This window comes from Oryctolagus cuniculus, chromosome 17, assembly GCF_964237555.1.
Source record: "Oryctolagus cuniculus chromosome 17, mOryCun1.1, whole genome shotgun sequence".
NCBI classification, from domain to species: domain Eukaryota; kingdom Metazoa; phylum Chordata; class Mammalia; order Lagomorpha; family Leporidae; genus Oryctolagus; species Oryctolagus cuniculus.
Window position 1 is genome coordinate 64842915 of NC_091448.1, and position 12814 is coordinate 64855728.

The 12814-nt window shown below is 47.9% G+C and overlaps 2 long non-coding RNA genes and 1 pseudogene across 2 annotated transcripts in view; 2 read left to right on the plus strand and 1 right to left on the minus strand.

Annotated features, from left to right (window-relative positions):
• Positions 1–9726, plus strand: part of LOC138846306 (uncharacterized) — a 49578-nt gene extending 39852 nt beyond the window's left edge. Inside the window, exon 4 of the long non-coding RNA XR_011383775.1 lies at positions 7069–9726. This is a non-coding gene — a long non-coding RNA (uncharacterized lncRNA). The remainder of the gene's footprint in view (positions 1–7068) is intronic.
• LOC138846305 (uncharacterized) overlaps positions 1–12814 on the minus strand; it is a 561128-nt gene that overhangs the window by 358660 nt on the left and 189654 nt on the right. The gene's annotated exons all lie outside the window — the stretch shown is intronic.
• On the plus strand, positions 689–6502 carry LOC138846126 (RNA 5'-monophosphate methyltransferase-like; annotated as a pseudogene).

The window sequence follows — 12814 nt, forward strand, 5'->3', positions numbered from 1 at the left end:
GAACCAAGAGCAAGTTCCTGTGCCACAGATTCACAGGCAGCACCACCCACCCCTGGTCAGGGGATAAGTAATTTCTCTTCCGTCGGTTTTGCCTTTTACGATCATGAAGAAAAGAAACTGACCTAAAACTGGTTTCCAAGATCCCAACAAATTCCTAGTTCAGGGGTCAAGAAGCTCAAGTTTATTTTAAAAAAAATTTCTTTTTTAAATCTCGTGTTTAAAATTACGTGAGTTTGACCAAGATCTTAACTTCTTAGCGCTGGATCCTACTGGTAAAGGGTAGATGACAGGGGATGCTGCTGTAGCGTACTGGGAGTAAAGCAGTGCCGGTCATCCAGTATAGACATTGGTTCGAGTCCCGGCTGCTCCACATCCGATCCAACTTCAGCCGTTGCAGCCATTTGCGGAGTGAACCAACAGATGGAAGACGGAATCTCCCCCCGCCCAAATAAATCTTTAAAAAAAAAAAAAGTGGACGAGGTCACTGAAAACTGACCTGTCGGGGATGCAGCTAGGGTTTTGTGAGGCAAACCCGCTTGTCAGCAGTGCGCAGGCGCACACAGGCGCCTGCTCGCCCCTCACAGGGCTCCCTCCCTGCCGACCTCGCCCCTGGGCACACGCTTACTGGCACCGCGACGGCCCTCGCTGGCTGCAGGTGCCTGGCTTCTGGTTCTGCCTCCCGGGACCGATGGCAGCGTCCGCGGAGCTGGCCGGAGGGGCCTTCAGGAAGCCGCGGGAACAGTGGAAGCGCCAGCTATGGAACCCGGGTCCGCCCCGTTCAGAAATGTCCCTCGTTATTCCTGCACCCACCCTCCGGAGCAACGGCTCCCTCTCTCGCCCCCCGAGCTGCTTCCATGGCTCTTCCACCCTGGGGGTCCCGAGAAGAGGCCGATCCTGGGCCTCGACATGGGGTGTAACTCTGGGGTTACCCCCGGAGTGAGGGGCGCGATCGTAGCTCTGGGAACCCGGTGGTGGGCTGCCTCCGCGTCCTCCGTGGTCCCTCCTGGGCATGACGTCACACCCCGAAGCTTTCTCAGAGCCTGACCACGGTCACCTGTCCGCCAGGCTCCCCCACCATCTCGCCTAGGAATCTTGGTGGGGAGGATCTTCGACTACATTCTAAATTCCACCTTCGCCGTCCCTCGGAACCAGACCCCAGGTGGACAGGACTTCCGGAGACCCACGTTTGGGGACGGCGTGGCGGGTGGGATGAACCAGGGGTGACAGAACGCGGCCGGCCATGAGGACTTGTGTGGGTGTGTGTGTGTGTGTGTGTGTGCAGGACGGAGCCCTGAGCCAGGTGCATATTTTTTAAGAAAACAGTGGCCGGCGCCGCAGCTCAATAGGGAAATCCTCCGCCTGCAGCGCTGGAACACCAGGTTCTAGTCCCGGTCAGGGCGGCGGATTCTGTCCCGGTTGACCCTCTTCCAGGCCAGCTTTCTGCTGTGGCCCGGGAGTGCAGTGGAGGATGGCGCAAGTACTTGGGCCCTGCACCTCCATGGAAGACCAGGAGAAGCACCTGGCTCCTGCCTTCGGATCAGCGCAATGCCCCGGACGCAGCGCGCCGGCCGCGGCGGCCATTGGAGGGTGAACCAACGGCAAAAGGAAGACCTTTCTCTCTGTCTCTCTCTCTCACTGTCCACTCTGCCTGTCAAAAATTTAAAAAAAAAAAAAAAAAAAACCGTGAGTAGACAGGACGGTGGAGAGGATCCAAAAGGAAAATACAGCACTCAGCTAGAGGAAATGGAGGGAGGCATTGCCACCCTTACACAAGGTGTTCTTAGCCCTGTGATGGTTATAGTCAAACCACTTGCAAAATAAGGAAATGTCTCACACCTATTCCTAACCACAGCGGATCCCCTAGCGGAGCAGCCTGCCCTCTGACTGCAGGCGCTGGTATAAGCTCCCTCGCTTCATTTCCTCCATCTTTCCAGCCCAGGAGCTGGAGGGGACGTATGCACAATTTTACTGGGTTGATGGCCTTTGGCAGAAGAGACTTCAGTCAAGGGTTCAAGCCCTTGAGAGACATGTGAATATAGTCTGGAATGAGCTGGTGGCTGGGTGCCCTGGGGAGGGGGGGGGGGTCTCTGCAAACTTGTCTACTGCGATGAGAGAAGAAGGCAGAGGCAGAAGGTGCCAGAAGAGAAACAGGAGGCTTGGGTTTTCTTAGCAAGGCATTAGGAGGCCACTAGAGATTAAACTTGTGAGTAATCTACTTGTATTTGTCCATTAGAGGCAAAGACAGGGTTCCAGTTAACTAAGGCAGTGCTTCCCAGACCCGGCTGTATATTTACAGAGCTCTCAATTTTCTATTACAAATAAAAAAAGTTTTCCCTGGATAAAACAAATTCAAAATACAAGAGGGTTACATAGTAGAAAGTAAAGCCTCTACTTCCAGCCCTAAATCCTCCTTTTTCCCCACACAGTGTCCCACTGTGATTTCTGGGGTGTGCGTCCTGCATGTGTAAATATCCCCCCTTTTAACAATTTAACACACAATTTTTCACTTGGCTTTTTATTTCATCACTTGGAGATCATGCATGTCACAGCATTCTTTAACAGCTTCATAATATTTTGTTGTATAACTGTACTATAATTTTTTTTAAGATTTGAAAGGCAGAGTTACAGAGGCAGAGAGAGAGAGAGAGAGAGAGAGACAGAGAGAGAGACAGAGAGAGAGAGAGATCTTCCATCCTCTGGTTCACTCCCCAGATGGCCGCAATGTCCGGAGCTGCACTAATCCAAAGCCAGGAGCCAGGAGCTTCTTCAGGGTCTCCCACACAGGTGCAGGGGCCCAAGGACTTGGGTCATCTTCTACTTTCCCAGGCTATAGCAGAAAGCTAGATTGGAAGTGGAGCAGCCAGGACTTGAACTGGCACCCATATGCTATGCAGGCACTGCAGGCAATGGCTTTACCCGCTATGCCACAGCACTGGCCCCACTGTGCTATAATTTGTTGGTGCTTTTTTCAAATTGTGAAAACTCTGAGGCCCCCACACTAGACCTACTGAATCAGGATCTCAGGGAATTGAGGATGGAAAGGATGAAGGTACGTGGGGAGGAGGCACTGATGTGAAATGACCCATCAGAACTGGGCCACACCCAGGACCAGAGGGGAGGAAGGTAGCCAAGAAGTAAACAGAGATGAGGGGAGAAATGGAGGATGGGGACGCAGGGAGGAAACACAGCACAGGGCCTGGCTATTCCAGGTGCTGTCCTGGAACAGTACAGGCATGGGGGTGGGGGGAGCATTGTCTTGTAATGGCTAAGGTGTCACCTATGACACTGGCATCCCATATGGGCACAGGGTCATGTCCCAGCTGCTCCACTTCCAATCCAGCTCCCTGCTAATGGCCTGGGAAAAGTAGTGAAAGATGGCCCAAGTGTTTGGGCCCTGGCCACGCATATGAATGAAGCTCCTGGCTCCTGGCTTGGCCTGGCCATTGCAGCCATCTGGCCATTGGAAACCTGCATATGGAAGATCTTTCTCTATTAGTCTCTCTCTAACTCTGACTTTCAGATAAAGAAATCTTAATTTTTTTCAATTTTTGCTTTATTTGAAAAGATAAAGACAGAGATCTTCCCACTGTTCACTTCCCAAATGCCTGTAACAACCAGGGTTGTGCCCAGTCGAAGCCAGCAGCTGGGAACTCAATCCAGATCTCCCATGTGGGTGGCAGGAACCCACGTACTTGAGCCATCACCATCTACTCCCTAGGTTGCACATTAGCAGAGAGCTGGAATCAGAAGTAGAGCCAAGACTCAAACTCCAACACTCCAGTATGAATTGTAAGCACCCCAACCAGTGCCTTAACCACTAGGCCAAATGTCCCATAGTTTTATGGAACCAATTTCACTGTAATTATTAAAATAGAGTTTTTCTGTGAACGACACCACATATATGGAAAAGTGCATCAAACAAATCTACATTTTAGGAGTTACAAGCACCTTTTTGACTGCTGTGCAGGTCAAGAATAAAACATTGTCCCCACCAAAAAAAAGTCCCCCAATATGCTTTTTCCTGTCATAGAGTACCCCCTCTCCACCCAGAGGTAATAAGTAACCTGACTTGTATTATTTCCTGACTTTTCTTCATAGCCTACTATTTTTTTAAATCTCTATAAACAGTGTCCTTTTTCTCCCTTTTAAAACTTCATTTTAACTTGCCATCCATTATTCTTTGTGACTTAGCTTTTAACTCAGCATCATGTATTTGTATGAGTTATCCATGTTCTTGCACTGGGCTGAATTCCTTCATTGTTCACTGCTATCTAGTATTCTAGTTCAATGACCATATCACATTTATTTATTCATGCTGCTGTTTCTGGACATCTGCATAGTTTCCACTGTGCATTTTCTTCACCTGCACAAAAGACATAAATATCTTCCTGACACAACAGCAAATGAGGAAGTAACTAAGAAAATTCCTTGACAAAACTAGAGTAACAAATTTGAGATTTAATAGTTGTGGAAATCCAAGTCAGCCAAAGGAGATGATGGCTTGGCTACAGAAGCAGAATGAGTCTCAAGAGAAGGGGGTAAAGTGAAATGCAGTAAAATGTAGCTGGAGAGTAAAGTCTTAATAAGGGTTTTTGGAATTGACTTTCATGAGCACTGGTCTGAGAAATGGGTTTTTGTAAAGATAGTGCCAGCTATGTTCCTCACCTTCCAGGTCACGGACACTCTACGCTTCTGGACCCCTATTTTCCTTGGGGTTTGAGATACCCAGAAAAATATAGCGAGTTGGCCATGATATTACTTATCCTGGAAGATACTGCTTGAGGCTCATTGGCAGCATCTCCTGGGCTGTAACTTTGAATCAGATATACACAACCCAATCTTCGAGAGTCGAGAAAAATCCAGGATGCATTACAGCCTGTGGCCCCTGAAGGGCGCTAAGAGCCTGCTCTGGAAAATTAACCTGCCCTCTTTAGGTCATGATTTGGGAGGCTGGTATGTCAGCCAGGTTAAATGGCAGCCTCCATGGGAAAAGGAGAGATGGATATTTCTCTCCCAGTCACTTATTCAAAACTGCAATGACAAAGCTCTTTTGGATTCCTCGAGGATCTGAGTGTGGCTCTGTACAAACACTTCCTTTCCTCGCGTGATGGGGAGACCTGCTCTGATGCCTTAGGAGGTGTCCATCTCCTGTGCTGCAACATAGACCCTGTGCTGGTGGTGCAAGCTGAAAAGGAGTGTCCTTTCCTGGATGCCTGGACTTCATCACCCTGGACTTCATGAATCAAAGGACCTGCAAGGTCCTCTTGAGTTCTTTCTTAAGCCAGTTTGGAAGTTCTATTTTTGACATTGGCTTCTGCATGTCAGTAACTATGTGGATTCATCTGAATCATAGGGACCATGGCCTGGGGGAGTTCCTGGCCCATCTCTCCTCCCTCTGCCACTACCTCCTTGTGGAGCCACAGCCCTGGAAGTGTTCACGGGCAGCCACACGGTGTCTGTGAAAACTGGGACTCCACGACTTCAACCACTTCTACTCCCTTGCCATCCGAGGAGATATGGCCAAGCAGATTGGGCAGATCTTGACCCAGGAGCATGGCATGGAGTTGGCATGCTGCTTTGGCAACACCAGTTGGGACTGCAGCCTCCTGCTCTTCAGGGCAAAAGCATGGACTCATACAACCCCAGGATGACTGGGAGAGGGAAAAAAGGAATGGATTGAGATTCTGGAAGCACTAAGATGGGAGGCAGGAAGACCCAAGACAGAGAGTTTTTATCAGGGGAAATGTGGCCACTCTCCTTAGCTGTGAGGCAGCCCGACAGAAGTTTTGGCAGCAGTTCCAAGGTATTTTTGATGGAAGGAATCTGTTCCTTTAACTATGGAGGAGAATGAATCTGAGCTGGGAAATCTGGATTGTGATAGTCAAGAAAGCGGTCCTGGTTGTAAAATATGGAAAGTGCTGCTTTGGGGGTTACTTATTTATAAAGATCAGACCGGGCTAGCCTTAGAACATATCCATTCCTTGGATTCCTTAGCTTCGTTCTGGTTTCTTCAGGCAGCTTCTGGATTTGCTAAGCCCATCTTTGGGCAGAATTTCACAATGCAACCTAGAACGAAGTGTCAGTGGCCTGGCTATAAGTCAGGGTTTAGTAGGAAAAGGGTCTAAGTTTTCTAGAGAAAATCATCAGATCTCTCCCATACCTAGGATTGCCACAGCAGTTACAGACAGTAGACAAGGTGAGTTGACTGACATTTAAAAAATATTCCAGGGGCTGGCGCTGTAGCACAGTGGGTTAAAACCCCAGTCTGTAGCATCAGCATCCTATATGGGCACTGGTTCAAGTCCTGGCTGCTCTACTTCCCATCCAGTTCTCTGCTGTGGCCTGGGAAAGCAGTAGAAGATGCCCCAAGTCCTTGGACCCCTGCATCCACGTGGGAGACCCAGAGTAGGCTCCTGGGTCCTGGCTTTGGCTTAGCTCAGCTCTGGCCATTGTGGCCATCTGGGGAGTGAACCAGTGGATGGAAGACCTTTCTCTGTCTCTGCCTCTGCCTCTCTGTAATTCTGCTTTTCAAATAAATAAATACATCTTTAAAAATAAATAAAAATATAAATATTCTAAAGATTTAAATTGTGGGCTGGCGCTGCGGCTCACTAGGCTAATCCTCCACCTTGTGGCGCCGGCACACCAGGTTCTAGTCCTGGTCGGGGCGCCAGATTCTGTCCTGGTTGCCCCTCTTCCAGGCCAGCTCTCTGCTGTGGCCTGGGAGTGCAGTGGAGGATGGCCCAGGTCCTTGGGCTCTGCACCCCATGGGAGACCAGGATAAGTACCTGGCTCCTGCCTTCAGATCAGCGTGGTGCGCCGGCTGCAGCGCTCTGGCCTTGGTGGCCATTGGAGAGTGAACCAACAGCAAAGGAAGACCTTTCTCTCTGTCTCTCTCTCTCACTGTCCACTCTGCCTGTCAAAAAAAAAAAAAAGATTTAAATTGTGAACCCAAAACAGTGAGTGCTTCAGGTCAGAGTGGGGCTCCAGAATATGTTTCCTTATATTGTTTTGATGGGGTAAAATGTAAAAAACATAAAGTTGACCATTTTTAATTGTGTTTTTCAGTGTGTAATTCTGTGGCATTAAGCACATTCATAATGAGGAATCTGCATTCACCAGGAACCACAGATGCACAAGTGGAAGTGGAGACTGAGGACTTATGGTTCCATCCATCTGCCTCCCCATACTCTTGCTGGAGTGAGTTCTTCCACTCCCATGCCTGTTACCACTAGCTACATGTTAATGACCCCCAAAGGTATTTGGATTCTTCATGATTTCAGACTAATATTTTTCTTGTTTTATAATCCTACCACAGCAGAGATCCAAAACAAATTCATTACTCTCATTCAAAACACAATCACAATCTCAGTTGATAGCATCCACTCCTGGTTCAGGCTGGAAGTTTCATTTGACTTTGGGGACGTATACTCCCCATATGGAAATAGAAAGTCCAACGATTTCTATCAATATCAAGTAAGCCCCATTGGTTCCAATCATGTCCCTGGCACATCCCTGGGGTCCAGTCTATTCTCTGCCTTGCACCCAGTGTTTTCATCTGTGTGGCTGAAAGAGTAACATCTTCCTTTCACTGTTCCTAAGGGAACTAATGGACATGGAGGTGTTTTGCAGAATGTGGAGTGTTAAACAAACGTAAGGCATGGCGACACTGTTGAGCAGGCTACAAACTCCAGGTACACTTTGTTAGCCCAGAGGCTTAAAGAAAAGCATCTCATATTGCAGAAAATGTATCTTCTGCTCTCTATTGATTGGTTTTAGGATGAGGGAGTAATAAGGAGTTCAAGCATAGCACAACTGAGCACTTCAAAGGAAGTAGTACTGGGAGGGGCAGGTGGGAGTGAAAGGGAAATTTCAGGTTGTGATGGTCTCGAAGTGACTGTAGAGGTCACAGAGTAAAGGTAGGCTCTCTGTGGATCTCAGTGGAGGAACACGTTGAGACTGTGTGACCCTTCTGGGTGTACTCTAATGTCACCACCACCAAGGCAGTACACAAAGCACTGGGCTGGATCCCGGTGTCCTGAGGCATCTACAATTCCAATCTTGAGGAACCTGTCAGTGTTGCCCTGGATAGCAACCTGGACTCTGCTGATGTGATTAAGAATTAAGGATGGGAATATGAACCTGGATGGTTAGAATGGACCCTCACTGCAATCACACGTGTCCTTGGAAGAGGACAATAGTGGGAGATTTGGCCATAGAAGTAGATGGGAGTCAGAAGCAGGAGGCTGGGGTGATGTGAGGAAGGGCGCCAAGCCAAGGGGTTCAGGAAGCTTCTGGAACTTGCAGGAAGTGCATTCTCCCCTGGGACCTTGCAGAAGGTTGACCTCTAGAACTGTCAGAAAATAAAACTGTGCTCTTTGAAACACCCCTGATTTTGTGGTGTTCTGTTGCAGCAGTAACAGGAAACTAACACAGGAGCTCAGGCCAAACAACATACCTGGCAGAAAACAGCCCCCAGTGACCAAAGAGACACTCAGGGGCTCCATCTACAGGATTAACCGAGAAATCTTTAGCCACCAACATCTTTAAGGGATGTGTTGGCCTGTAACCTGACCTGTCCCCTAGTAACATTCTATTGGCTGAGCAGTTACCTGAGCTGTTGGGAAGAGCCATTGCTTTCCAAGTCTGTGACAGTTAATTCTGAAGATGTGTCATGATCACTCCCTGGCCCATGAGAGCCCTTGGAAACAGAATATCTTTGGCTCCAAGCAAAGATCATCTTACTTATCCTAAAACCAACCTAGTTTAGGAGCCAAACCAAGCATTATAGTCTTGGAAATACTTTAGCATTTTAAAAAATATACTTTATGTAATCCATGTATGTCCAAAATATTATCATTTGAATGTGAGGCCAACATAAAAATGAGGCATAAAATTATTTTCTTAGGCTAAGTCTTATTAGGTCTGCATTTTGCACCTAGAGCTCATCTCAGGTTGGAGCAGCCACACTTTAGATGCTTACATGGCTCATGCATATATTTGGATGATAAATCAGGAAGTATTTTGTCAGGGGTAGGTGTTATGGTACAGGGGGTTAAGCTGCCACTTGAAAGGCTGCATCCCATATCAGTGTGCCTAGAATAAAGTCCCATATCTGCTTTAATCTAGTGTCCTGTTAGTGTTCCTGGAAGGCCACAGAGGATGGATTAAGTAGTTGGGCCTTTGCCACCGATGTAGGAGACCCAGCTGGAATTCCTAGCTGCTGGCTTTGACCTGGGCCAACCTTGGTTGTTTCAGGCATTTGGAGAGTGAACCAGAAGATGGAAAATCAATCATTTCTCTCTCTGTGTTTCAAATAAATAAATAATTAAAAAGCATTTTATCAAATTCCCTCTTCATACCAAGCGTACTTTTAGGAAGAGTAGATTAAACAACCCTGAGGCCAGCACTGTGGTGTAGCAGGTAAAGCCACTGCCCTCAAGGCTGGCATCCCATATGGTCTCCGGTCCAAGTCCCGGCTGCTCCACTTCCTATCCAACTCTCTGCAGTGCCTCGGAAAGCAATGGAAGGTGTGCCCATGAGGGAGACCTGGAAGAAGCTCCTGGCTCCTGACTTCGGATGGGTGCAGTTCTGGCAATTGTGGCCATCTGGGGAGTGAACCAATGAATGGAAGACTCTCTCTCTCTCTCCCTCCCACTCCCTCCCTCCCTCCATTCCTTCCTCCCACCCTTCCTCCTTCCACCTCTCTGTGGCTCTGCCCTTCAAATAAATAAATCTTAAAAAAAAAACCTTCCAAAGGTTGTATTTGACTCATTCAGCAAATATTTGGATGTTAAGGAGACAAAGAGCTTTCAAAAAGCCTGGCCAGCACTGTGGCACAGCAGGTTAAGCTACCAGCTGTGATGCTGGCATCCCATAGGAGCACTGTTTCGGTTCAAGTCCTGGCTGTTCCACTTTTAATTCAGCTCCCTGTTGTCGCTCCCCCTCTTCACGGAGGAACGACACAGGACCCTGCGCTGTTCTTTCGTCTGCTCAGCCCTTCCCGGGTTTGCTGCTGGTTCTTCCCGGGTTGGCTGCTGTCCCTTCCACCTCCGTGGAAGGGCGGTTCCCCCTGGCCACTTTCCCCTCTTCCGCAGGGGAGCAGCACACCACCGGCCGGCTCTCTCAGGGGCTGCACAGGTGTTCCTTCAGATAGATGTTCCCCTTAGATGTTCCTGGTGCATGCCGTCTCTCTCCTCCTTTATAGTCCTCCTCCGCCAATCCTAACTCGGCTGCCCACACGCCGAGTACGCTGCTCTCCTCCAATCAGGAGCAGGTCCTGCAGCTTGTCAAGTTGGTGAGAGGCAGCTGGGTAGAAGCTGTTGCCTCCTCTCCCAGCGCCATATTGTGGGAGAGCAGATGCATAGAATAAGTCTTAATTCCAGTAACTCAGTCCAGTCCGGGTTGCTCCCCACACCTGTTAATGTACCTGGGAATGCAGTGGAAGATAAGCCAAGTACTTGGGGCCCCTGCCACCCATGTGGGAGACCTGGATTGAGTTCCTGTCTTCTGGCTTCCAGCCTAGCCCAGCTCCGGCTGTTGTACCATTTGGGAGTAAACCAGTGGATAGACAATCTCTCACCACCCACCCTCTGTAACTCTGCTTCACAAAAATAAATAAATCTTTAAAAAAGGACAGTCGGTGTGGGCATGGAAGAATTTCTGGGGGATGTGGGCCTTAAGCTGTCTCTAAGTGGAATGTTGCTTTGGGGGCAGTGGAGAAAGAGGAGCATCCCCGTGAGCCAGAGCACCTGTTGGCAAAGCACACAGGCATGGATGCTTTGCACACTGAGAACAGTCAGGGTGGCTGGCCCAAAATGAGGACTTCATGCTGGGCAGGAGAAGCAGTGATGAACTTTACCACTTATGTATATTCTAAGCAGGATATTTATCAGCAAAGAGGAAGTTATAAGCATACCAAAGAATGAAAGTAATTTTTTAAGATGCACTAGTTTCCAAAGAACAAAAGAAGCCTAAAGTGATAAGCAAAAAATATCAATGACTTTGACTACACAAGGCAAAAAAGGAAAAACAACCAAAAGCCAATGAAATTGCATGACAAACTGCTATATAAAAAACGTATATGTGAATGTGTGACAAATGGCTAATTTCATTGTAGTAGAGACAAACTCATAAATGTATCAGAAAAGACGACATTCACAGGAACCAGTGGCATATAAGCACCTGAAAGGTTGTTTATTCTTAATCAAGCATGAATAAAAACAAAGAAAGCATTTCATCACTTAGTACAATATTCACAGATTTCTTAAACAGTAATAATGGGGGAGGGGCAGACTAGTACAGTGGTTAAGATGAGATGCCACATCCTATAATGTATTGCCTAGCTTTGAGTTCTGGCTCCACTTCTGATCCCAGCTGTCTGCTAATGCCCACTCTTGGAGGCAGCAAGTAATAGTGCAAATGCTTGGGTCCCTGCCACCCACATGGAAGACCTGGATTAAGCTCCACACTCCTACCTTCCGCCTGGCCTAGCCTCAGTTGCTGCAAGCATTTGGAGAGTGAACCAGCAAATGGAAGTTGTCTCTGTCTCTGTCTCTCTGCTTTGCAAATTAATGATTTTTTTAAATTGGTGGTGAGAATACAGGAAAATAGACATTCTTGTACCATGTTAGTGGTAATATAAATTAGTGTGACCATTTTGAAAGGTAATTTGCCAATACTCATCAAAATGTATACTGTAGTGATGGGCAGTTAGCCTAGCAATTAAGATGCTTGTGTCAGTGCTGTGTTATGATTAAGCTGCATTTGAAATGTCAGCGTTCCTTATCAGAGTGTCAGTTTGTGTCCCAGCTGCTCCACTTGTGATCCAGTATTCCTGCTAATGTGCCTGGGAAGGCAACAGAAGATGGCCCAAGTACTTGGTCTCCTGCCATCCATGTAGGAGATCTAGATGGTGTTCTGGGAAGGCATTTGGGGAGTGGACCAGTGAATGGGAGAGCTCTGTGTCTATCCCTCTCTCACCCCAACACATTTCAAATAAATAAGTTAATTTTAAAAAATAAAAATAGCATATACACATAGAAGATAATAAAATAGCTAAAAGAAAAGAATTGACAGTAACAAGCATATCTGGCAATATCAAAGAATAAATCAAAAAGTTAGAATGGGGGACCAGCGCCATGGCTCACTTGGTTAATCCTCCTCTGGCAGCACCGTCATCCCATATGGGCAGCAGGTTCTAGTCCCGATTGCTCCTCTTCCAGTCCAGCTCTCTGCTGTGGCCCAGGAGGGCAGTGGAAGATGGCCAAGTGCTTGGGCTCCTGCACCCGCATGCAAGACCAGGAGGAGGCACCTGGCTCCTGGCTTTGGATCGGTGCAGCGCCGGCCATGGCAGCCATTTGGGGCGTGAACCAGTGGAAGGAAGACCACTCTCTCTACCTGTCAAATAAAAAAAGTTAGAATGGGATCAGGAATTTTATTTGAAAGGCAAAGTTACAGGGAGGCAGAGAGAAAAAGAGAGAAACAAAAATATCTTCCATCCACTGGTTCACTCCCCAGATGGCTGCAACGGCCAGAGCTGGGCTGATCTCAAGTCAGGAACCAGGAGCTTCTTCAGGGTCTCCCACATGGATGCAGGGGCCCAGGACTTGGGTTTTCTTCTACTGCTTTCCCAGGCCATAGCAGGAGCATCCAGGACTTGAACTGGTGCCCATATGGGATGCAGGCACTGCAGGCGGCAGCTTTACCTGCTACACCACAGTGCCAGCCTCTCTACTCTTATTTATATCGTGAAGTCATCTCTTTTCCATTTACCAGACCACATAGTTTCTCCTTTTCACCCTTAGTTGCTGCA